This window comes from Lycorma delicatula, chromosome 1 (genome assembly GCF_047948215.1).
Source record: "Lycorma delicatula isolate Av1 chromosome 1, ASM4794821v1, whole genome shotgun sequence".
NCBI classification, from domain to species: domain Eukaryota; kingdom Metazoa; phylum Arthropoda; class Insecta; order Hemiptera; family Fulgoridae; genus Lycorma; species Lycorma delicatula.
In genome coordinates, this window is record NC_134455.1 from 307239218 (window position 1) to 307258207 (window position 18990).

The following is an 18990-nucleotide window of genomic DNA, read 5'->3' on the forward strand; positions in this document are numbered from 1 at the left end:
ATAAGCTTTTTAGGAATGTGAAAAAATGTTCTAGTTAAGATAATGTGAGATAAGTTATTCGGGAAGAACTAGGCATCTTCCTACTGGCCTTTCTGTTGTCGATGAACTTCAAAAATGCTATGCGTCAAAACTTCAAAAAATAATTTTAGCTACTTTGCCATCAGCGTAACAAAATACAAGAATTCCATTTTCTGACAATGCTGCACATTGCTGTAAGCAAAGTAATTTGAAAAAATAGTAAACTGCTCTTGACCTTCAATTTGTAAATCACTTTTTATAACGTTTTTTACCTAGTTATTTACGATTCATCGGTTTACTATACAATTTTAATATCCCTGTGGAACAGAAAAAGCTCAATTGTAAGAAATGGCCGAAGAAATTAAAAAGATCAAATCAGAACAGACGGAAAATTAAATTAAAATACAGCCTGAATTTGAACCTGATTACCATAACCATAACAAGAACTAGAAGACTTTTTTTAAATACGTCTTAAGTGTTTTAAAACTTCTGACACTTGAGTATTCGAACTTGTAATCAATAAATCTTTAATTTTTAAATATTAATGAAATTTTTATTTTAATGAAATTTTTTTTTTTTTTTTTTATGTTATCTACGGATGAAATACGTTTAAAAAGCAAAATGTGAATCTAATAATTTGTTTATGCCGATTAATGAAATATTTATTTGCAATAAAACCATATTAAATTGAAATTATCATTATAATATTACTCTTTCTTTTACATCAATAAATATAAAGATTTTTCGTTTTCCGGTTTTATATATACTGTGCCAAGTGAATGAAATGAGAATGATTGCATAGAATGTCGGTTCCCTTGGAAGAAACTTCTTGTAAAATCTCTTAGTGATCTTCAATTATTTATTTTCCACCCCATTGAATAATACCTCGTCTTATCATCATCAGTCTTATAATACTTGACCGACCAAATTTTCGCATAGGTGCCATTACTTGGTGAAGGAACCTACGCGAAAGTTCGGTCGGTCAAGTATTCTAAGACTGAAGATAATATGACGAGCGATAATTCATTGGCGTGCAAAATAATTGAAATACAAAATTATTCGTTAATGTTAATTAATTAATTAAAGTTCTACTTATTTATTGGTTTGAAATTTTTGTTATTTATTTACAAATAATCTGTTTACTTTAAGTAATAAGAATCATTTATAATAAAACTCATCGTTATGGAGACAGGTTCTTTATAATACGTTGTTGTTATTATTATGGTTATTTCAGCCTTACAAATGTTCTGAGAAAAGAACAAGAAATGTAAAACATGTGTTTTAACTATACTGTGATTTTAATACATTAACATCGAGTTTGAAAAGAAAAATATATTATGACATAGAAACGTGTATAAGAATTTTTTTGTGAGAATTGGCCATCAAAGTATCAAGTAAATATCATTTGTTAGTCTTCTTTCTATCCAAGATTTTTCCATCTTTTCTGATTTGATCTTTTTAATTTCTTCGGCCATTTCTTACAATTGAGCTTTTTCTGTTACACAGGGATATTCAAATTGTATAAACACTTTCTAAACTCATCTCTATAGATAAACTTTCCTGACTTACACTGAATTTTTGCATTTTTGTTTTCATTTGTTTATGTAACCTTGATGGTTTTTTTCCATATTTTATCAAAGGCAATGTAGATTTATTCATCTTCATCATATTATATGTTCGAGAAATTTTTGTCTAATTTTTTCTATAATCAATTTGCAGTGTAATGATGTTCTGATAATATTTTTTTTATTTGAGCATAATTTATAAGTAGTTTGGTCCGTTTTAGGTGCATATATTGTTCTTAAGACTCTCCTTTCTTCTTTTAATATTTTTTTCTAATTGGTTGAAGTAAACTATTTCTATACAAAAAGGAATGATAGGTTTAATTATTGTATTGTAAAGTCTAATTAGGCATTATTAGATAATTTTTTTTATAAAAATTTTAGATATATTATTTTTCTAATTTTGCCAATTTACTTCGTTTTTAATGAGTCTTCTTGCACCAGGCAGGAATTTTTGTAATGATTAACTTGCAGAAGATTAAATAAAAATACAATAGGGGATAAAAATGAATTGCATTACTTAAGCAAAACGCATTTCTCTAGTTGAAAACCTCTTGCTAAAATGTAGCAAAAATGTGTTTGTTTATTTGTTACAGATGCATTTCGGTGAACACTTCCTCCTAAGCATGGGTGTAGTGGAATTGGATTAACTTTCCAATGTTCCTATTGTATCTGGCAAAAACAAGTGTTTTCTTTATAATTTATTGTTATGAGGAGCTGAAATCTTTCTGTCATGTACCTTCTTAATTTTTCTTTTGTCTATTCAAATTTTTGTGTAATCTTGTCTGGATGTGTTTTATTATACAAAGTGAGTTAAAAGTATGCAAATCCCTCAAAACTACTTTAAAACCATTCCAGTTAAAATACTGTAAGTTTCAGGTTAGGGTATCACCCAACTACTTTACCTTTTGACAAGAAATAGAATTTCAACCTCTTCCTGTGGGGTGGCCCAAGAGTTTAGCTCAAATATTTTAAACAGTACACAATTTGCGTGATAAATCATTTTTAAGATCTCCTTAAGACAATAATAATGGTATAATTAAAATGTTTGTACAATGTCTGTACCCTAAATGGCGGCAGGATAAATTTGGATATTGAAAATTACTAAATTTCATAAGTTCAAATAAAAAAATTAAATAAAAAGAAATTAATCTGAATTAAATTAAAATTTAATTTAAATCTATTTTAAGAATCACTTACTGTAAGGAGCCCCATACAATCACAGAAAAACTCATTCTGTAGATATTGTAAACATTATAATCGGCAAGTCTGCTGGGAAACAACTTTCAAAAGTGCCTTTGTCCAATAACACCAACAGCTGCAGAATATAACTCACAGCAGAGTACTTAATGATGAAATAATTGAAAAATTAAAAGGAAAGGAATTTGACTTGCAGCTGAATGAGGCCACAGAAAATAATAATGGCGCTCAATTAATTTACTGTGTGTGGTTTATATATAGCAATAATATTGTAGAAGACCTTCTCTTATGTAAAAGTATCACTAATAATGCAAAAGATCAAAATTTGTTAGAAATTCTTGATACTGTTATATCTGAAAACTTAAGTAGACTATGTATGTTTGTATCTGTAGTAATGGTGCTTGTTCTACGTTTAGCTGTAATAGAGGATTGCAGATTTTTAATCAAACAACGTCTGTGAAGGACTGTGGACCCACTGAGTTATTCACAGGGAAGCATTCATGTCAAAATACCTAAGTCCTACATTGAGCCAGTTACAATATGTAGTGAATATAGTAAACCTTATAAAAAACTTTGTATTTGAAGAGAAGATTTTAAAAACAAATGTGAGGATAAGAAGTCAGAACACATTTTGTTGCTACAGCAGTTTGCAATGACACTCTCATGGTAAAGTATTGTCTTATAAATTTGAACTGTGACTAGAAATTTATATTTTTTCTTAAAGAGTTGGATCACAAGTATACTTAATGGATGAAGATTTTTTGGTCAAATTAGCACATTTATAAGAAATTTTTGAAAAGCTGAATCCTCTGAATCTCTCTCTCTATAGAAAAGCTATAGAAAAGAAAAATGAATGTTGATATAAGTAAGGAATGTTTTCTCTAGTAACAGAAATGTTTGACTTCCAGTGGAGTTGATTTCTCCAGAGGTATGAAATCCATTTTTGAAAAATATATATCACAGCTTATAAGCTGCTTTGAGAAATATTTTAAAAATCATAATATTGAATATTTCCATGACTTCCAAGACCATTTAATATCACTGCTGCAGGGGAAGAGAATCTGATTTGTCTTGTAACAATATACTGAAAATAAAATTTAACAGCATGTAATAAACTGAATTTTGATGTCAGTAAAATATGAATATCCATTCCTAAGTGGAATGGATAATTTAGAATTTAACTCCACTTGTGCAAAGCTGGATTCTTGGCAGACGCTGAGACAAAATGTACGTATCATGTGAAAATCAATGTAAAAAAGGAAATGAGAATGGCTTTAACCAGTTTAATTCCACAATTTGAGAATATGTGCGATGATTCTCATGCTTATCCATTGCACTAATAATAATTTGTTAAATTTCTTCAATTTTTTTATGATCTAAAATGTGTTTTACTTATTTTTACCTAATCCTTGAAAAAAATTACTGTTTATTTCACAAAATTACTTATTAGACATATGACGCCTTGGAAAAAATAGCAAGGGTGTAGAGAATCAAAATTTTTTGGCAACTCCGATCTAAACCAAATACCGACTATAAAGGTTGTGCCAAATAAGCTTCTCTAAATTTTTAAGGAATTAAAAAATTCATAGCTAAATGTTTTACTTAAACTTAGACTGACAGTTTTTTTCTCTTGAACCTGTATCATTTATCACTTTTTTGTGTAAGATATTGATGCACTTCTCGTAAATTTTATTTTTTTAAACCTATTTTGCTCTGCCAATAATATACAAGAAGTGGATCAAAAAATAAGTTACACCCTTGTCGTGTTCTTGAACTGAAAGTTATATATTAATGTCTTACGGTGGCAGCACTGGTTTTGTTGTCTTCATGCTCTGTACAACATTACCCCAATACGAACATTTACTAGTAGTATTGTACGACAATACTACAATAATTCTGTACGACATCAGTACATGTGTAGTGTCATTGTCAATATGGCGTGTTCTCTAGGTGTTTCGTCCAGTAGAAATGAGTTCAGTGGTCAGATTTTTGTGGCCAGAAAATTACAGTTGTGAAATTCATCACAAATTGTTCACGTGAGGATGCAATGTCACACCCCAAGATCACAAAATGGTGCCAAATGTTCAGAAACGAAAGAACAAATGTGAGTGACAAACTGTGATCAACTGTGACAAACATGTGTGCTGGGCGTCTTTTAACTGCAGACACTAAGTGTAATGCGAACACGTGAATGAAATGATTTTAAGTAACCAGCGCATTAAAATTAGAGAGATTGTAAGTGAACTTAACATCAGCTATGGAAGTGTGTTTTCGATTATTCATGATTAGCTTGGTTACCGTAAGATGTGTGCACGATAGGTGCCACATCTGTTGACCGACAATTACAAACATCAACATTTTGCATCTGCTGTTCCTTTTCTTCAACATTATTCCAGGACTGGTCCACAGTTTTTAAAGCAAATCATCACAGAGGATTAGAGTTGGGTGCTTCATTACACTCCGACACTAAACAAGCATCACATGAATGGAGACCCAAAAATTAGCCACAGCCAAAAAAAAAGTGAAAACATCCCCATATGTTCGAAAGGTTATGCTGACAGTCTTTTTCGATTCTGAGGGACAGAATGTTTACAGTCAACTTATGTGCCAAGGAGCAACAATCAATGCCGAATCTTACTGTGAGGCTTTAAAAAAATTGCGTAAAGTCATTAAAGATCGAAGACCCTGAAGATTGAGCAATGGGGTCGTTTTTCTTCACAACAACGCTACTTCTCATTCAGCTCATGTGACAAAGAAATTACTGCAAAAATTCAAGTGGGAAGTGTGGTCTCATCCACCTTACAGCCCTGACCTAGCACCCTGCAACTACCACCTGTTTGGTCCTCTCAAGCAAGACCTGGGAGGGAAGTTTTTCACTAATGATGATGAACTGAATTAAGTGGTCTTTAAATGGCTGAAGGAAATTGGACAAAATTTTTTCAGAGTAGGATTGAAAGACTTGTTGCAAGGAATGAAAAGTGTTTAGAAAAATTTGGTGATTATGTTGAAAAATAGATAAAAATATGTAGCTTTTTGTTCAATAAAAAAAATTGTCTTATAAATATGTATTTGTTTCATAGAGAGGGTGTAACTTACTTTCCGATCCTCCCTTGCACCAAAATCAAATAGATGAGATTCTATCTTATAGATTAATACATTTTAAAATAAATTAGAAACATAAAAGCAAATTTACAGGCCTGTAATTTATCATTTACTGATCCAACTACAATTACACCATTGTGTTCAGAAGTCTGACTTCAAGTAACATATTAATTAAACCTATAATATGCTAAGTATTGTTCCCTACAGCACTTAAACCACTCGCCATGTTATTATGTTCTGTATTCAGGAGGGTAACATATATTTTATATGCATACATTTTTAGATACCTCGTAAGTGGATTTCTTCTTTCATGACTGGCTCTAACAGTAATGGAATAGTTAAAGAAACTAAATGAAATGAATTACTTAGTCATTTGAGAGGGTTGCAGATGTCAGTTTGTTAAAATTAAGATCATATGTAACAGTCCTAGATTATTATTTGATTGAGGTATTATGTAAAGAGTATAAAAAGACCGTAAAAAAGTTAGATCCCAGTGAATAAATGTCTGATTATGTAAGAAGTAACACTGAAAAATGTTAATATCTTAATAATTGGTGTCTATCCCAACCAGTGATGTATATTTAAGGTCAAGTATAATTTACAGAATAATTGACACCAGGTGCTGACTAATGATGCAAGTAGGAAAGAAATAATTATAATGATTGATTTTAGTGGTTGAGTAGAATTAAAAAAATTGCAATGAAGTAACTGGTCCCCACAGTGAACACATTATCAGCTAACAAAATCTCTAAAATGAATTATTGACTGTTTGGTTATTTGACAGAAATTTTTTCTAAAAATAATGCATGTTAGAGTTTAAAGAGGTGAGGAATGTGGATCAGAATCATTATTTAGTGTGAGGTCTAACGGTCTCATTCATATAATATTAAGAGCTGCTTTAAATTATTAGGAGAGCAAAGGACAAAACTCTGTCAAAAAAATAAAATACAATTTAGAAAGCCTAGGATATGATTCAGCAACATTTTTTTACAAACTCTAAGTGGTAGATAAATTAAATCCTTTAATAAGAGGAACCCTTCAAGAGATATAAGATCCCTTAAAATAGTGTATAGATCCTAATATGAAGCAATCTAAGCCATACTGGTATCAAGTTAACAATTTGATACAGGAAAAGAAAATACTGTATAATAAATGCTTAACCAAGAGAGGTATAGAAGAGAGGAGAGCATACATGTGACTGAATTACACTGTCAGGAAAGAAGTAATGTATGCAAAATATACTTATGGAAGAGAACACATGATAAAGTCGATTTTTATATGGGCAATTCACTTTTCCAGGATGCTTGGAACACTCTTCCTTCTCCAGTCAAAAAGTTTACACGGATCTGATAGAAGGGAAAATGTTTTGAGAAATTGCTTATGAAGGAGAGAGATTATTTTAAACACCTTGATTACTTGTCATCTAGAGGAAATATAAACTCTGACTAGATTATAACAGTAAAGGAAATAAAAAAAGTTATAAGAAAATTAAAAATAATAGTCAGCCGGTACAGGAGGTATTCATATCGAGCTTATAAAAAATGAAATTTTAATAGTAATGGAATATTTAGCAAATCTTTTCCAACAATGTATCAATGGGGAAGAAATCCCACTAAAATGGAAAGAGAATTAAATAATAACAATTATTATTGTTACAATTATTATTGTCGTTTGCTGGTGGGAAGGCTGCATGGGCAAATATTAGCAAGGAGGTTTGAAAACCAGATTACGAGGTATGATCAAAAAGTATCTGACCTTAATTTTTATTACACTAACCGGTTGTAGCATGGGAGGGTGACTGTAATCAAGTATGATCTTGACTTGTAGTGATTGTGTATGATTCACTGTTTTGCTGCCATTGCAGGAGCCAGTCATTGCTTAGTAGATATGAAAGTAAAATATGAGAGTAATGTTTGTCATGTTTCATTTCCATTCAAAATTACTGAACGGTTGAACAGAGAATCTGCATTTAATTTTGTCAAAAACTTGATAACATGGACAAGATGCAACAGAGACAATAAGGAAGATTCAAACAGCATTTGGTGATCAAGCTATGAGAGTTAAACAAATTAAAGATATCATCATTTCCAAGATGGCCAAACGTCTGTCAAAAGTGACAAACACTCTGGCAGATCTTCCACCAGCAAAAATCCCAAAAAAATTGAGTAACTGTGACAGATGGTGATGAATAGAGAGCTTAAAGATAAAGTAGGAATTTCATTTGGCTCAGAATAATCGATTTTAACAGTTCTCAGGATGTGATGGATAACAGAAAAATTTGTCCCAAAAACTCTCATTCAGAACTAAAGTAAAACTGTCTGCAAGTTGCATAAGTTAATGCTGAAATAAGTTAATAATGATCCTGATTTTATGAAAAAAATTATAACTGAAGATGAAACTTGGATCTATGACTATAACCCTGAGACAAAGGCAAGGTTATCCTTTTGGAAACTCCAAGTTCTTCTCACCAAAAGAAGCCAGGCAATCATGAACAGATGTGAAGGTCATATTGACAGTTTTTTTTTTTTATTTTCAAGGTATGGTTCATCATAATTGTACTCCTCAAGTACAAACTCTCAATAAAGAGTATTATGTAACTGTTCTTCATTGACTAAGAGATACTGTTTGATGTAGGAAAAGTTTTGGGAAAATAGCTAGTGGAAAATTCATCATAACAGTACTCCAGCTCATGCATCACAACTTATCCAGAGATTCTTGACAAAACAAGTGAATGAACATTTTCAGTATACTCCTTACTTGCTAGACATGGCTCCCTGCAATTGAATCTTGCCTTTATAAAAGAACAATGTAAAATTAACAATGAGTACTATTGTGATGTGGCAGAAATAGAGTGAAACTAGCAATAAGGAGAAAACATACTGAATCTTTCTCAAAATGTGTAATTCTTGTGCCTGACAGTGACTCCCCTAAAGTTGGGTAAGGAAGTCTTGCCACACCTACCTTACAGACTCAACCTTTCAGTATGAGACATTTATTTTGTTTGGTCCTCTTATATAGTTTGCATACCAATCTGCCAAATACCTGGACATTTGGTTTGATAGAACGCAGCTCTTCACCACCTACAGAAGGTAACGGAGAAGTCTGGACCAGTCATTGTGGACCTGAGCAAGCTGATGTCTACAAGGAAGTGGCCACAGATGATCAAGAGGTGGTTCCTCATGTCGGTCATGTATGTGGTTCCGGTTTGGGTTGAAGCCCTGGACTGATCGCGAACAGGCTGGCCTCCTTACAAGTATCATGCAGTGGTTAAAGTCGTGGTGGTATACCGCATGATGTCATGGGATGCAGTTGAGGTGATTGCAGGTGTCCCCCCCCCCAGGTCAAACTTCGCACACAGGAACTAGTGCGTATGCAGGAAGGTATGCCGAAAGGCGCTGCACAGCAACTGCTAGTGCAAGAATGGCAAGAAATGTGTGGGGTGCCTCAACAAAGGGTGCATGGACACAACAGTTGAAACTGCGCGTAGCCCGTTGGATTCAAAGAAGACACTGTGAAGTGACATATCATCTCACAATTTCTCTCTGGTCATGGGGAATACGTATCTTATTTAATAAATTCAGGCGACAACGTGCCCTGAGCTATATATATTATGGCCAGGTAGATACTCTGAACCACACTTTTTATGAGTGCGACAGGTGGGGATTGCCAAAGACTGATGGACCTGCACCAGCTGACACCAGAGAATATTATAGAGTACATGCTTCAGGGGAGCACGCAATGGGAAGAAGTATCTACACTGGTCACAGACATCCTGCAGACCAAAATGGAGGAGGTGAGAGCATGGTGGGGGGGGGGAGTAACCAACGGTCCGTTCCTCTTGCAGACACCCCCGCAATAGACTGGTTAAAGTTTTCTTTGTTCTTTTGTATAGTTTTTACTATTTAATAATGTGTATGATTTAGGCTAGTTTGTTCATGTTTGTATTTCATGTGTTGCTGAAAATGCAACCTAGATGTAATATTTGCCTTGTTTGTAAACTAGAGCTATATCTAAAGTATGTTACTAGTGACTAACCAACTGATCTTTGAGAAAGAATGATCTGGTAAAGTAGAAGAAAATGAAATTGACATTTTAGATGAATATGATTGTGGAGGGGGCAATATCCGCTCATCCTAAGCATAGATTAAAACTGTCTGCAAAATTTGGTGATCATGTTGTTTATGCAAACTTCTCAACGTTTTAGTACCTGATAGTTAGGAGCAGGCTATTTCAAACCCAGAAAGTAGTAATATGTGATGGAAGAATTTAAAAGCCTAGAAGATAACAAAAAATGGAATCGAAACTGAATATAATCTGACTGAGAAGAGGATAATTCTCCACCAAAGGAATTACATAGAAAGCCTTGTAGAAAATATGTAGTTAAGGAAACCAAATTTATATTATATGAAGAATATTGAGGAGATGTGTTAGAAATACAACCAAGGAGTTGTGTTAGAAGTAATATGGGTTGTTTGTAACAATCAGAACATCTGTTCAAAAGTAAGGAACGTTGTAGCACACCATTCATGATTCTTTATACTATTGTTAAATGATTTTATGTAAAATAATATTATAATAATAAAATACATATCTTTATGTATGTGATGAATTCTTTTATTTTAACAGTATGATACTCTACTTGGGTTGTGATTACATCACCACACAACCAAGTTTAACAAGGACTGTTCAAAGACTTGCTCTTTTTTCTTGTACAGCAGCTGCAGGGTTAGCATATTGCTAGAGTTAATTATTTACAGTCTTGTCAGTAATAATATTCATAAACATAACTACACCAATTATTCAGAATATCCCATGAGGAAACAAATGTACTTCAGGAATGCCATCTACAATTATGAAAATTGTAAAATAAATAATTTTCACAAATGCGGGTTCAAAAACATTCACTTTTGGACAGTTTCATTATCATCCTGACACATAAAGAATGCAAATAACTACTCACAGAATAAACATTTTCAAATCATCTCTTTGAAATAATCATAAAACACAGATCTTCCACATAGAAAAGTTACGACTCAAAGCACAATGAAAATGTTAAATCTACAAATATACTAATTTCAGAAAAAGAAAATATCCTGCACAATGCAGAATAGGTACTTATAAGCAAGTTAAAATAAAATTAAAAAATGAAAAGGAAATAAATTAATGATTTTATTTCTTGCAAAATAATTTACATCAAGCTTAATACTATTTTACAAAATTAATATTAAAATTAATTAATATTAAAATGAAAAATATCCAAATTGGATATTTTTCATTTTAATATCTTTTGTTGATGTTAGTCTTATGATTAGTTGACTTTCAAGATAAAAGATAGAATACAAAACAAGAAATTAGGTACTTCTTAAGGTTACCTGTCTAGGAGATACCAGCATATATTTGATACAACAGAAAAGTTATTTTGTTTACAGCACATAATAAATAAATAGTAAAATTTAATTAATTATTATTTACTTTCCATTGCATATCATAACTGTGCTTGTACATTATTCCACTGTATAAACAGCATAGTGGTTATGCTTAGTTTTATAATTAAATTTTGCACTCATTAAGATGCAGAGTAGAACAAAAGTGCAATTTAAGGGTACTAAATCAGATTAAGCCTATCACTAGATGATAGAAATATTTTGATAAAATCTAAATTGGGTGTTCAGTGAGAATAGACTACATGTGAAAAAATAATCCAGTATAATCATTATCCAGCAACCATTTATTTAATGCACTTCTAAAATCACCTACTCGCTTAATGTGTGACATAAGGGGCACTGTCCCTAAGCATACAAAGAATTACATGTATATAGAATCTATGGTATATTTCTTTATGGGGTCTAGGTCAAGTATATCCATCAATTTAAATTATAGTTACTATTATGTGAACTGATCACTTTTGATGTAAAATATTTCAAGAACTTTATAAAAATATAAATATCTCAACGGAGGGAACCCACTCTTTCTAAACAAAACCAGTGAAGGATGAGTACAGGATTTTTAGCTATTGTCCATATTATAAATTTCTGACTAAATGTAAGTTTAGTGGTTTAGTTTGTGAGAGATAAACACCTGCTCATACCACAATCCCATATTGAAATACACTTTGAACGCATAGTATGACATACTCATACAGGCTGGGTATAAACTATGGATAAAGTATAATTTACAACATATGATAAGAAGCTCTTCTCATAAATGTGTAATATGCTAACTCCAGTTCAGTTAGGAGTCTTATTATTATGCCAAGATATTTGCCATGGTTATCTTCTGCAATCACACTATATCCACAGGCTACTGCTATGCATCCAATAGTGAGCATTTTGAAGATCAGCGCACACACTTACGTGAAACCATAGGTTAACTTTATGAAAGTCCTTGTAAACCAAATGTGAAAGAAGATGCCAAGCACATCATTGCCAAATCATCAGCAAATGCTGTGAACTTACTGTGGGAAATTTTCCTTTAGACAGGACATTAATGAAGATTAGGAACAGTTCGGTTGAGAGTCCTGAGCCTTTTACACTAGCATTATTCAGTTTACTTAAAAGAATATTGTGCCTTACAGTATTGAATGCTTTTCTGATGTCAAGGAAGAGGGTTCTCATCTTTATTAAACCCCTGTAAATAGATGCTATAAGATATAACACTGGGTCTTCCGTTTTGAGCTATTTTCTAAATCTTAATTTTTTTACTAAGGTAATTAATTTTTGTATGGAAGCTAGATAGTTGTTGCTTAACAAGTTTTTCAAAAATATTTGCAGACAGATAGAAGAGAAATTGGTCTGTAGTTTCTGGGACAATCTCTGTCTCCTGACTTATGAATTGGAACAATAAATTCTTTTCTAATACTGTGGGTAAATTCCTTTAGCCACGCTCATATTATGGATGAGCTTACCATATTTTTTTGGGTCCAACCCAGGACATATTTTTGAGATTACTTAAAAGTTTACTGAAACATTAAACTCTATTTATTCAGTTGTATTTTTCACTAGACATGATTTTTTTTCAGAAATGGTTTGTTTGTTTTAATTACATCATAAAATTCACAATAAGAAAGTTCTAAATTAAAAAACATTTAGCGGATGTTTAACAGTAGATACTGAAAGTCTACCCCTTTCTGCAGACCAAATGTTCCCTGTAATTGAAAAAACTCTCTCAACTGGAGCAGATGTCCCAGGCAAAGACATCACAAACTGAATCATTTTAGAAATATTTTAACATGAAATATCAGTCTTTTGAAACACCTTAAAAATTGCTTTTCGCTTCTCTTCAATAATATCTGGTACTTTTTCAGAAGTTGAACCACAACTTACTCTTTGGTTTTGAATTACCTGGTTCAACAATGTACGTTCATCAAATAGGTCATCAATATTTATGGAATCTTTTATAATTTCATTAACAACTTGTGCATTCTCTTCTAAATCAGACCAGGCAATTTCAGTTTGTAAATTTATCCACTGAAACTACTAACTTTATCAAAACTGGTTCTCCACAACTCTAAGTATTGGATACTAGAATTTTAAAAATTGTCTATGCTTGAGAAGAATTTTTGTTCCTGAACATCATTATTTTCTTTTAGAGTGCATAGCAATTCTTTGGCATAAGATAGTATAAATTTGTGGATTTTTCTTTCTTAAGTTGACAAATTAATTCAGAATATGTCTGAAATGCTTCTGTTGCTGTGGTAGAATTAGCTTCCAATTTCAGAACTAAATTATTAAATAATTGCAGAGTACCATAAAAAATTTCAAAAACATTTCACTTGCTAGATTTTCAAAAAAATTAAATAATAATTTTGGTCATTTGTCACAAGATAAGAAGTATAATTTTAGGCTATCAGAGATGGAAAGAATTTTTTCTATTGCAGGTAACAAACTAAGGAATCTTTTGTTGCTATGAGATAATCCTTTTTTGTAATCTGTTTTCAAAAATTCACAGAACTCTTTAAGTTTCATTGCTCTTACGGTATAAGAAGTTTTTCTCGGAGGATCAATTCGGTTCCTTGCTCGGGAATCAAACCTGAACATCAAATGGTTGGACAGGCTCTCCTCCTGCAGTACACTCCAGTTGCAGTACTCAGCGATATGTTCCTGGGTTACAAATGCCAGAACAATGTGAAAATATTTATAAATTTTTATAACAATAACTTCTGTATCCAAGGACAGAGAATCATATGTTGTGTGTACTTAATTGTGTACAATGGGGTGAACAACCAATTCCTAAAATAGGTCTATCTAAATCACTTTGAACTTTTCTGAACACATTTTCATTTCCCTTTCTCTTCACATCACCAAAATTACTGTTTGTTATACTACTGATAACACTAACCTTTCTTCAAGTTTGTATTTTTTCACACACTGCAAAAGATACAGAGTCAAAATTTGGGCAATTTCACCTGACAATTCATCAAAATTATAATTTAACTTGAATTCCCTCCTCCAGACTGAAATATCTTACAACAGTCGGAACAAGTTTTACTTCACTTCTGTTTTAGCTATTTATCGTTACTGTTACATAATTAATGTTTTCCAAAGAAAGTAACACATTATAAGTATAAATGGCAAAATAACATTAACAATAACTGCCTTGATTTTGATTCTAGCAGATGAAAATTTTGGGTCATATAACTTTTTAACTTTTTTTCCCTTCAGTTTAGATGTACAGTTTGATGTTTTGAAATGAGTTCATGTCTAGAAGCGTGGTATGAAAATGTAGCTTCTTTAGCAGCACACTCTAGATCACTTTTATTGTTATTCCCATCTTTGGCTTAAAAAAATCTCTTATGTTTGCCAAAGCAGTAGCATAAAAAGTACTCCTACATTTAGCTGTTTTCATGTGGTCTTCAACATCACCCTTCCTTTTATGTGCAACAGAAAATTCTCCAGTACATAGTGTGCAATAAACACGCTCATTGTTACTGTCAATTTCACAATTTCAAAAATTTGTATTCTTGTTGCAGGTTAACATTAAAAACACATTTTCTTTTGACTGTTACTAAACAATGAGACAAAATACAAATAGGGATAAAATTATTAAAAACATGTAGATCACTTACGTCACACACAAAAACATCATAAACACATTGTCCCCGTTGTGTTGCCAAATGACTAAATAAAAAGTTGTGGCAAGATTGATAGCCATGCCTCTGTCAAAATTGATGTCAGTGCTTGCTCAAAGTTGGCTGAGAGATACACGGCCATAAGAGAATGTTTAAATACGTGATGTCGAAATTTAAAAAAATCCTTGCGTCATAAAATTCTCAAACCCTAGACATTCCTGCAACACCAGACAGTACTAAAAAAACAGGACTGCCTTGGCTAATCCTGGAAGTATGGTAGGTAAGACTAATTATGGGTAAATGCTAGGACTTCAGTGATGTGTTCAATTCTAATTGTTTACGCCATTGCGGAAAGTTGCGTTATTTCCAATGAATTCAAAGTGAGGGTTGGGTCTTGCTGTTGCTACAGGCTTGCTAAATTTATTACTCTGTTTCTCCCATCTGTTTCTCTGTTTCTGTGTTTTTTTCTCCCATTATTTATTGCTGCCCTCATAAACACCCTTTTTCTTATCGTTCCCATACTAATACATGCAAACATCTCTTGTTTTTTACACACACACTCTCCTGTCCACTGCTTAGGTTTGTTTCCCCCTACTTCTCACCACGCCATACTTTTTATATTCTAGTCCAGGCTTTCACGTTGTGCGGATCCACAAGCCTGATCCTCCAGCCTTGGAGGATCAGCTTGCAGTTGTCTGTCTCGTATAATGTTTAAATACTTTCGTCATCTTCGTACTCTCATAAACGTTGTGGTATTTCTCCGTCGAAATATTCTCTATTTCTACTCGTCAGTGTTTCATGATTTCACCGATCTCTATGTTTTGTTTTGCCTCGTTTCTTTGTTGTTAAGTTAATCTTCAAATTCAGTATATTACGTCTCTCTTGAAAGTGTTTCAATCGCTACAAACTGCCAATTCAATCGACGCCAAATCTTCTCCAGCTGCTTACTACAATTTTATCGATGCAGAATTTCTCCAAACTCATTGCTACAAATCTGAGACGCCAAGTCCTGCTCAACCTCTAAACCACTTTTCACCTCTGTATTCTTGATACACCATTGCAGCCTACCCCATAGAATTAACCGTATGTATTCATATGTACTTTCATTCACGAGTTCATCCTTTGCTAATATTCATGTGTGATACAGGCAAGTTCAAATTATTATTATTTATATTAAACGGTTATGTGATCTTTTTTCATGTGTAGCACATTTTATGTGTTATTAAATGCAAACTATCGTTCTTATCAAATCTACTTGTAATTTTCAACTACTTCAGAATTATAAAACATATGTGCGATATATTTCATATATTATTATTGATAACTATTCTTATATTTCGGGTTGTTCATCAAAAGTTTATGTTCAAACGTCAGTTACTCAGAGTAAATTACCTTTACTTGAAATTTTTATTGTAATTAACGCTATCATTTAATCTAATTTAATTTGTTATTCGCAGAGATTAATTCTTAGCTAATTCATGTACTGAATTCATATTACGTTTCTTGCATTAATCTAAAGAAAAGCTTCAAGAAAGCTTATTTACGAAAATGAACTCTATTTATATGTTCTCTTAGTTCAATTTGATTATTGTAATTAACCTTTTTTATACTGGAATATTATCATGGCTTCTTTTTCTACAATAAACTAGAATTGCTAGTTTTAATCATTTAATAAGTTTCTTGTTCATAAATTAGGAAAGGCCAGTGCCAATAATAAGAATTGTAATTTATTTTTCTAAGTTAATGACATTTGTTCATTGCTAATTTTAATTATTACAGACTGTGTCAGTAATGCAACAGTTTCCAGTTACACTACTTCCTTTGATGTTATGTTTATAAGTATCTAATTGTAAATAAGGTGTTTTATGTTCTCTTGTTTTCAGGCTTTGTTCAATTGTAGATTTTCAGATTGATTATTTGAAATATGTATTTATAATTTATTATTATTTTTCATATGCTGATTTCAGCTGATATTTCTTATATAAAACTAAGTTATGTTTATTTCATAATTTCTTTTAATTTTTTTAAGGTTATGATCTAACATAAGTTCAGTTGTTTTCTTTCTAATTAAAGTCCAATTTCTTTTACCCAACACTAATCCCTTCAGTACCTGGTGCCTTTTTCGATTTTAATGATTTGACAATATCTGAACATTGAAGAAAGATAAACTTTACTTTACTTGACCAAATAATAAATTATTTGATGAAATTTTTTCATCTAAATTTAAATAAAACTAAATTATTTAATTATTCGCTTATTTTACTAGCGAAGATAATTAAAAAAGCTCATATAAACATGGGTAAAGAGCTTACGTCTAGCGGAAAATTTCGTCCCGATTCCTGGGCAGTAAAATAAAACCGTACTGTAATTATATGAACTCAAATTAAGGGCTTCTCATGGTTTTTGACCTGACAAATTGAATAAAACAGGTTCCAGAACCATATCTCCTGTAGTTTTCGTAATATCTGACGTAAAACGGAAAAATTAACTATTTAATTTTTTTTTAATTTGCCAATTATTACAACAAATAAAAACATTTGTAAAAATTATCAAAATTGACACTTAATTTTACACAAAAACACTATATACCGGTAGCTATTTTGATTTCAATGGAATCATCTTCAGTAGTATAATATTAACAAAATAATAAAAATCTTAACATTAATAAACAGTATTTTTGATCGAAAAGGAGAACAGGTAGCTTCAACGAAGTTTAATAAACACGTAGATCTTCGCATAACACTGGATCAGGAACGGCAAGGAATAATAATACAAATTACCATCACTAAGAAAAAGGCAAAAAATTACAACCTATCCTAAAAAATTACTCCAGTTACAAAAGATATAGTTGATCTATATATTCTTCAAAGCTTCTTAAGTACACCAGCTTCATTAATGTCCTTAAAAAGGGTGTTTCTTAAAAGTAGCAGTGATCTACGTGTAATTAACATCTGTACAACTAACAGTTGTCGTTTATGCATTAATAATAAGCATAACGAACAGAACTATCAATTCAATCCGTGCATATTAAGTAGAAGAAAAAGTTCGCTGTAAGAAAAAATTGCGAGTTCGTCATCTTATATCGACAAATATCGAAGGGTAAAAGGCAACTTTGAAATTTAGTATAATCCATTAAAAAATTTTACAAATATACAATGCCAATACGATCTTGTAGGAAGCTGTGCACAACATTTGCTTGTTCGTTCCCAACGAAATGGAGAACGAATGTGTAATGGTTAATATTGAGGAATGAAATCGACAGTATCGTTATTAGAAAACCGAAGTAATCGTAGAGTACTCTAATCGATAAAGTTGCATTTTCTACGCGAAGTATAGTGTGGTGAAAGTTAGGTTATATATTATTTTGATTAACACGTGTATGAAGTTAAAGTTTTTAATTAAAGAAACGTCTTTGTTAAACAGAGGTAGACTATTCATACAACTTTTCTTTTTGTGAGTTTTATTAAACAATCAGTTTACATAAGTAACTAGATTATTACAAAGTAGGAAATTGTTGTTACAACGTTACCATCTTGCAGGTTCATTCGTTTTAAAATATGTAGTTAAATTAATTACCGCCAACTCTTCATTTTCATAGTATTAATTGTTTTCGCAGTATTTCACAACTGTTGAATAAAAAATTTGTTTCACTGCAGTTTCCAATTTCAATTAAATCAAAGTGTATTCCTGTCAACTATGTCAAATAGAAAAATAGGTTTGCTGTTTAATTACTTTTGTGATAACAGTGGAAAATGAAGAAGTACTTTTGTAAGATACAATTAATCCTTACTTACTAAAGAGCAGAATATGCTGGAATGAAGTCTATATACATCTTTAGTCAGTTCCTTGACATTTTAATTATTTCAGTCTTAAAATTTAAAGCCAATAAACCTTCAACCAGCTGATACATTTTAAAATTTAATTACATTAATAAACTAATTACAATTAAGGTAATTAATTGTGAGCGGTTACTTGACAAGTAAAATTTTTTCATACTTTAATATTTCGTAGAAGATATGCTTAGGATCTGAAAACACAAAA

The 18990-nt window shown here is 31.7% G+C and overlaps 1 protein-coding gene across 2 annotated transcripts in view; it reads left to right on the top strand.

Annotated features, from left to right (window-relative positions):
* Positions 1–18137: 18137 nt before the first annotated feature.
* The window catches only part of LOC142333571 (U3 small nucleolar RNA-associated protein 14 homolog A-like), a 54081-nt gene continuing 53228 nt past the window's right edge, over positions 18138–18990 (top strand). The window contains exon 1 of one of the 2 annotated variants that reach the window (XM_075380883.1): positions 18138–18374. The gene's annotated coding sequence lies outside the window, so the exon portion shown is untranslated. Of the gene's footprint in view, positions 18403–18990 lie in introns of both variants that reach the window. The other variant, XM_075380879.1, reaches the window with a different exon arrangement.